This window comes from Mus musculus, chromosome 2 (genome assembly GCF_000001635.26).
Source record: "Mus musculus strain C57BL/6J chromosome 2, GRCm38.p6 C57BL/6J".
Lineage (NCBI taxonomy): Eukaryota > Metazoa > Chordata > Mammalia > Rodentia > Muridae > Mus > Mus musculus.
Genome location: NC_000068.7, coordinates 9,596,254 through 9,603,100, shown reverse-complemented (window position 1 = coordinate 9,603,100; position 6,847 = coordinate 9,596,254).

Sequence of the window (6,847 nt, the reverse complement as noted above, 5' to 3'; positions counted from 1 at the left end):
GCAGTTGTGAACGACTCCAACTCTCGTTAGGGCTAGCCTTGTCTGTGTATCACAGTGCCAGAGTGTTCAAGGAAGAACATGGATTTGAGCATTCATAGTCATTTTTCATCTTCCTATTCTGCCCTTGTAATCAAGGTTCAGCATAATCTCCCCCAAGGCTTCACTCTTTCAGAGGACAGCTGACTCCACAGCATAAGAAAGAACGCCAGTGTTTTTCTGAAGGCCCATTAAATCAACCATTTGAAAAAAGGAATTGGTTATTACCATTTATGTATTCTTTTTAAGAAACATGATTTGTAGGGTATGTGTGTGTGTGTGTGTGTGTGTGTGTATGTTTGGTGGGTATTGTGTGTGTGGTGTACATGCCTGTTATTGTGGATATATGTACATATTCATGTGTGCATACATGTGCTTACATATTATATGGAAGACAGAAGTTGGTCTTGGGTGCTTTTTCCTTGATGACTTGACCAGACTGGGTGGCCAATGTGCTTCAGAAATCCACCCATCTTTCTGCTGCATGGCCCATGCCACTGTGCCAGGCTTTCAAGGTATGTCACAGAGACACAAATTCAGGTGCTATTGCTTTGACAGCAGGGACTTTACCAAAGCCACCACCTCCCCAGTCCCTAAACAACATCATTTTTGAGGAATAATAAACTGAATACTATGCCAGGTGAAACATGTACATAGAGATTAAAATGCAAAATACATAAGGCATAAATGTATAGAAAATGCTCAGAGATGATTTGCAGGATTCTGTTCAGATTTTGATATCAATGTCTTCAAAGAAAAGGGGGAAAAAAAAGCAACTAAAAGTGTAACTTCAGACTAACAAATTCATCTGAAAGAGATGGTCTCCAGCATACCAATCCATTGTTCAGTGCACTCCAGGTTTCTAGCTTTCATGAACTTCCCTATGCTTGGGTGAGTGTTGGTAATGCATCTGTCTTTGAACCATTTCTGCTCCTGTAAGTTACCCCTCACCCACATTGGTGATACTGTATTGGTAACACCAATAAAACTTATTGGTTCATCAAATTTGACTTTTTTTTTTCTATTCTTACTTTGGTCTGTCATTGATTCCTTATCTGGGGTAAATGTATATTTGTCCATGTCTCACCAGAAATATTGTCACATGGCAAGCCTTTCTGAGAAGGGACACTGTACTATTTCTATAAGATGTACCCATTTAAGAGTTAAGAGTCTGGAATCTATCATTTAAATAAATTCCTTTGTATGTAGTCCCTCAAATGCTTCATCTTCTATCCCTTTTTATGCAACGACCAATTTTTCAGCTAAATTTGATTTATTAAATTAAAAAGCATTTATAAATCTGGTAACTCAACCCAAAATGAAAGAAACCAGAAACTTAGTGCTTCTCTATCTTCCATAACTCCCAAGTAAAAAGCATGAAGGCCAAGCTACTTTGAGAATATGGAGGGTCCTCACCCCAAGAAATAGCACTAAGCCTTCTTTGCATTTGAAGACTCATCTTGATCTTGCATCACTGACTTTGGAAGAGCCTCCACACTGATGTGTCTTTGATGAGTCAAAGAACTTTACATGTTATCAAGCACAATATTATCAGACATTATCTTGCTTGATATTTATTTCAACTACTGTCAAATTCCAGTAGTATGTAGAGAAGAGAAATGCCCACAGGGTATATAATGATTGTCAGGTATAACACTTACATAAAGTTATAACACCACCCTTTGATGTAATCAAGAAAGGAAGCATAGAGCTGTCCCCTACCCACAATGATACTGACCTTTGCATATGATCATTATAATCCATCACTAACAGAGTGGTCTTTTCTGTTTTTTTGTTGTAAATATAAATTATAAGTGTAGTGATGTGTACCTGTAACCCAGTGGCTGGGAGGTAGGGACTGGAAGATGAGAAGCTCAACATTATCTTCAGCTACACAGTGGTTTTGTGGCTACCTTGGGCTATATGAGACTCTGTCACAGACAATCAATCAATTAAACAAACAAACAGGGTTGGGGAAATAGTTCAGATAGAAAAGTGTTTGCTATGCTACAAGGGACTAAGTTCAGATTTGACAACACCAAGATAAAAACATCAGGACAATGGCTTACATATACAATCCCAGAGATAAAGGTGAAGATGGGTGGAATCTTGAAGCTCCTTAGCCAAATTGTTAACCTCAAGGTCCAGCTCTAGGAGAATAATCAAAAAAGACACCTGATAGCAACTTCTGGCTTCCCTATGTACATACACACACTATCCTAGTTAGATTTCTATTGCTATAATAAACACCATGATGAAAAACAACTTTGGAGGAAAGGGTTTCTTTCAGTTTATCGTTATAATCCCTCATGAAGGGAAGACAGGAACGTAAAGGCAGGAACTGAAGTAGAGACCATGGAGGAACACTATTTACATGGGCTTGCTCCCTACTGCTTTTTCAGCTTGCTTTCTTATGCAACTGTCGACCAACAGCCTAGAGGTGGAAATGTTCACCATTGTCTGGACTCTTCCACCTCAACCATGAATAGAGGAGAGAGGAAACTTCATGGGATTGTGTTCTCTCCTTTCACTATGTGGGTCCCAGTGGCCCAAGTCTTCAGCCCTGGTAGTAAGGACATTCTTTTTTATAATTGTAACTTAATTCCTATTGAACCCTGTTCCAACCCTGTTGGAAATTTACCTAATGATTGATTCATCGTGCCTACTTTCTCTGGCTCCTCTTGTGTTTTCCGTATTTCACTCTTTCTCAACCCTTTTGTCAGAAGCAACATACAAAGGGCATGCATCTGTCCTGGTGGTCAGAAGCTCTTTGTCTCCAGGAGCCAGTCCTGACAAGTGAGAATCAGAAAGGGCTAGATGACGACCCAAACAAAGGAGAGATGAGTAGCTGAGGGAAACTGTGAACCTCCACCACTCTTACCTTTCCTAATTTCCCATCTTTAGGAGGGAGCCTGGAGTATTGTGATTGAGAGAAAACAGCAGCAGCAGCAGCAGCAGCAGCAGCAACAACAACAACAACAACAACAACAACAACATGTGGGTAACACTTCTAAAGGAATCCTTGTTCCTTGGTGTAGTTTTCAAAAAGTGATGAAAAAATGCATTTCCCCCTCCCCAGCCCCCAGCAAACATTGTTTTAGTTGTTTGGATAGATACTTGGGCTCTAGTAAACAAATCTATGGCACCTTAGAGGCTGCCATAGGGCTAAGTGAAATTACAATGGAAGCCAGAGACATAATAAGAAAGGTAACCATTGGCTTCATCAGAGGTTACATAATACATAAATAGGAAGTGATTAAGAGCAGTATCAGCAAAGGATATCCCTCGTGTTGTACCTCATAATAAATACCATCCTATAAAAGTTACAGAGTTTACAATGACAATGACTTATTTTAAGAGCGATGTGTAGCCCTGTCTATACCATTTAGGGCCAGCTCATTACAAACTTGTTCACAAATGAGGATTCCCCACCAATCAACAGTTGTGCCTAATGCAGTCGCTGTATGCCTCTGTGTGTATGTGCTCAGTGTGTGGTGTGTATGTGTGTGTGGTGCGTGGACATGAGTGTAGGGGTGTACTCACCAGTGTGCATACATGTGGAAACCAGAAGAGGACATCAGATGCCATCCTTTCCACCTTTCTGTCTTGAAACAAGGCACCTTAGGGGCTGTCTCACTGACTGAAGTGGAAGCTGGCTGTTTCAGCTGGGCTGGTGGGCCAGTAAGCTCTGTCTTGATTCCTTTGATTCTCCAGTGCTGGGATTACCACACTCCCAGCCAGGCCTGGCTTTGAAAGTAGGTCCTGGATATTCAAATTTGGGTACTCATGCTTGAGAAACAAGCACCATTCCTCACACAATTATCTCCATAGCACCTGGTCCTTTTCTAATAGATTTGCTATCACTATGGAGTCTGGCTTTGAACTTGTGATCATCTTGCCTCAGATGATTCTATTTCATCCCCGCCACCAGATCTCTTTCTCTTTTATGTGTATGTGTGTGTCTCTCTGTGTGAGCGTATGTCTCTGTGTGTGTTGTGTATGTGTGTGAATGTCTGTGTGTGTTGTGTATTTGTCTCTGTTGCTATCTCTGTCTGTCTCTCTGTGTCTATGTGTCTCTCCTCTGTCTCTCTTTGTCTCTGTCTCTCTCTGTCTCTGTAGGTTCAATAATTACTCTGGGGAATTGGTGATTCCCTTCCACTGTGGGTCTCAAGCATCAACTTGGTCAATGGTTTGCCTGCCAATCACCTTTACCTATGTAGCCATCCTGTTGGCTCCAAGGCTATTTTCTTTTACATTGAAAATAAAGCAAAATGTGTCATCTTCTAGCACCAGAGACATGCCATAGCAATGTGAGTTCATGCCATAGCAATGTGACTTCATGGGCACAGGTCGGTAGTAAATGACTTCTGAAAAGTAAAGGATTTTTAACAGCAATGTGAAGCTGGGTTTCAAATGCTAGCCAGGGAAATGGTTTGGCTCCTGGGCGTCATAGCAGATTCTATGTTGAGATGGGCAGCGAGAGCTCCTTTGCTTGCCTCTTCATTTGGAAGGGCATTTATATGGAAGGAGATTAGTATAATGTCTACAAGTGACATAGCCTGCGGCAATTAAGCATGGTCCCAACAACAATGCATTCTCTTACCAAGCACGGGTATCTTTCTTGATTGTGTTAAGCTATAATTTGTTCCGTTCTTGTTTGCTGAGAGCAATTCCTTCCTATAGCAACTATATTGCACTGAAAGAGGGGCTTCTGGAGTAGGTCTGTACTTCAGCCTTGTGGGAGCAATGCGCAAGTAAGCAGAATTCAGGAATGTTACAGGAAACAGATGAAAAAGAAATGCAAGATACAAAAGAGGAGGAAGCCATACATCATCACTTGAAGTAGACATATGTCAGGTGGCCTTAGCTGGGAGTTCTATCATGCTGTATGCTGTAGCCAGGAATACTGCCAGCGCTTGGATTTGGAAATCGGCTGTCTTGAATGGCTGGTGGACACATTGGCTTTGCTTATATAAATCTTTGTTTTCCTCCAGCTACCAGGAACCTGACATTTTCCCACTCTCTATACTTCTGTATCCATTGTCCTGCACTGCCAGGTTCCGCTGAGTGGTTGGCAAGTTGGCGGTGTGAGTGAAAGAGTGTCATTGACCATCTGACTTGTTCTTTTCTCCCCATGCCTTCTGCATTGAATTCAAGCCTTTTTTTCCCTGGCCAACTCTGCGCAAGGCTAATACCTCCAGGAAGTCAGTGAAGCAAACTTGGCCTAGTTGGGTGGACTGGACTTAGTGGTGAGTCAGGAAAATTCTAGTGCGGATGAGAGTCACAGGGGTTGGCAGGAGGCAGAGTTCCTTGGTAGCAATTCCAGCTCTTCTGAAAGCTTGCTGTGTGACTTTTTGGGTAAGTCATAACCTTTCTGTTTTTAGTACCCTGAGAAGCACAGATAAAGCCCCAGTGCTTTTCATCCATCTACTTCAGGGAAATTGCATGAAGGTTAGTTAATTAATTGTCAAGACTGCTGCATATAGGGTGTGTTAAGAAAATGTCAAAAACATTAAAAAGAATGGTCAAACGGAGCAGAGTGGAAGACGGAAAGAATTTCAGGCTAATTGCTAATTTTTCAATGTCTTTACAGTTCTAGGGCAGCTGTCAGGTACAGCTTCCAAATTTGATTGCTCTAAAATTATTTAGATGTCAGGTTGGTTATTTTTAGCTTCATTTCTTTCTATAGATTCTACATAGGAGTCTGATGGTATAATAATTATATTTAAACCTCCAACAAATAAGCAAGTTTTAGTGGGAATTTTGCTTATAAATATGATATTTATCTTGCTTATCTACTTTGCTTGGTTTCAAGTTAGGGTCTCACTTTGTAATTTAGATTATCCTGGAGCTCACTATGGAACCCAGGCTGGCCTTGAACTCAGGACAATTGCTCACTTTGCCTAACTCCCAAGTTTGTTGAGTCCACAGGCATTCACTTCTAGGCCCAGCTTCTGGTTTACTCTGTCTTTAAGATGCAGCTAATTAATGTCCCTGTAAAGGAAAAGATGCTGTTACTTTCAATAGTGGAAAATAATGACAGGTGTGCTCATGGGCCAGACATCACAGATGTGCTCTTTAGGGATACTGAACTATAAACAGTTCCTGCCATACTAATATCAGGCTTTATGGAACCGTACTACCTGGCAATGGACTCACAACATATATAATAAAATGCTCAAGCTAAACACTAGTAACTCAAATGTCCGCTGAGCTGATGATTCTGCAGTTTCATCATAGAAGATCAAATAGGCCTGCTTCTAGGTTAGTCCTGGGCACCTGGATGTTCAGTGGATTGGAGACACAGGCTAGACAGATACAGGGATGCACAGTAGTATAGTAACTGCTAGAACACTTTTCATGTTTGGACAGGTTTTATTGAACTAGGAAAATCACAGAAGGAAAAAATGTGAGTGTCTGTTCAAGTTCGTCTTCTCTGCCTGCTGGTTTACTTTGCTCATATTTAGACTTGTGTGTGTGCATATGTGTGTGTGTGTGTGTGTGTGTGTGTGTTGGGGGGTCTTGGAACCAGAAATCTGTCCTCTTTGCAATGTGTTAAACGACTTAATATTGAATGTGGTGGCACATGCCTGCAACTCCAGCAGCCGAGGCATGCGGATTCTGAGTTTACAGCCAAGACCCAGCCAAGGAGGTTTGGGATGCTCGAGGAGAATGGCGTTGACACAGTGGCTTCATAGTCTAACCACAGAGAGACACGCCCCTGAGTTCATGAACTGTGAGAAGACAGGCTTGGGAGATGGTTCTGTTTGTAAAGTGTTTTCCACGAGAACACAAGGGCCTGAGATCAGCG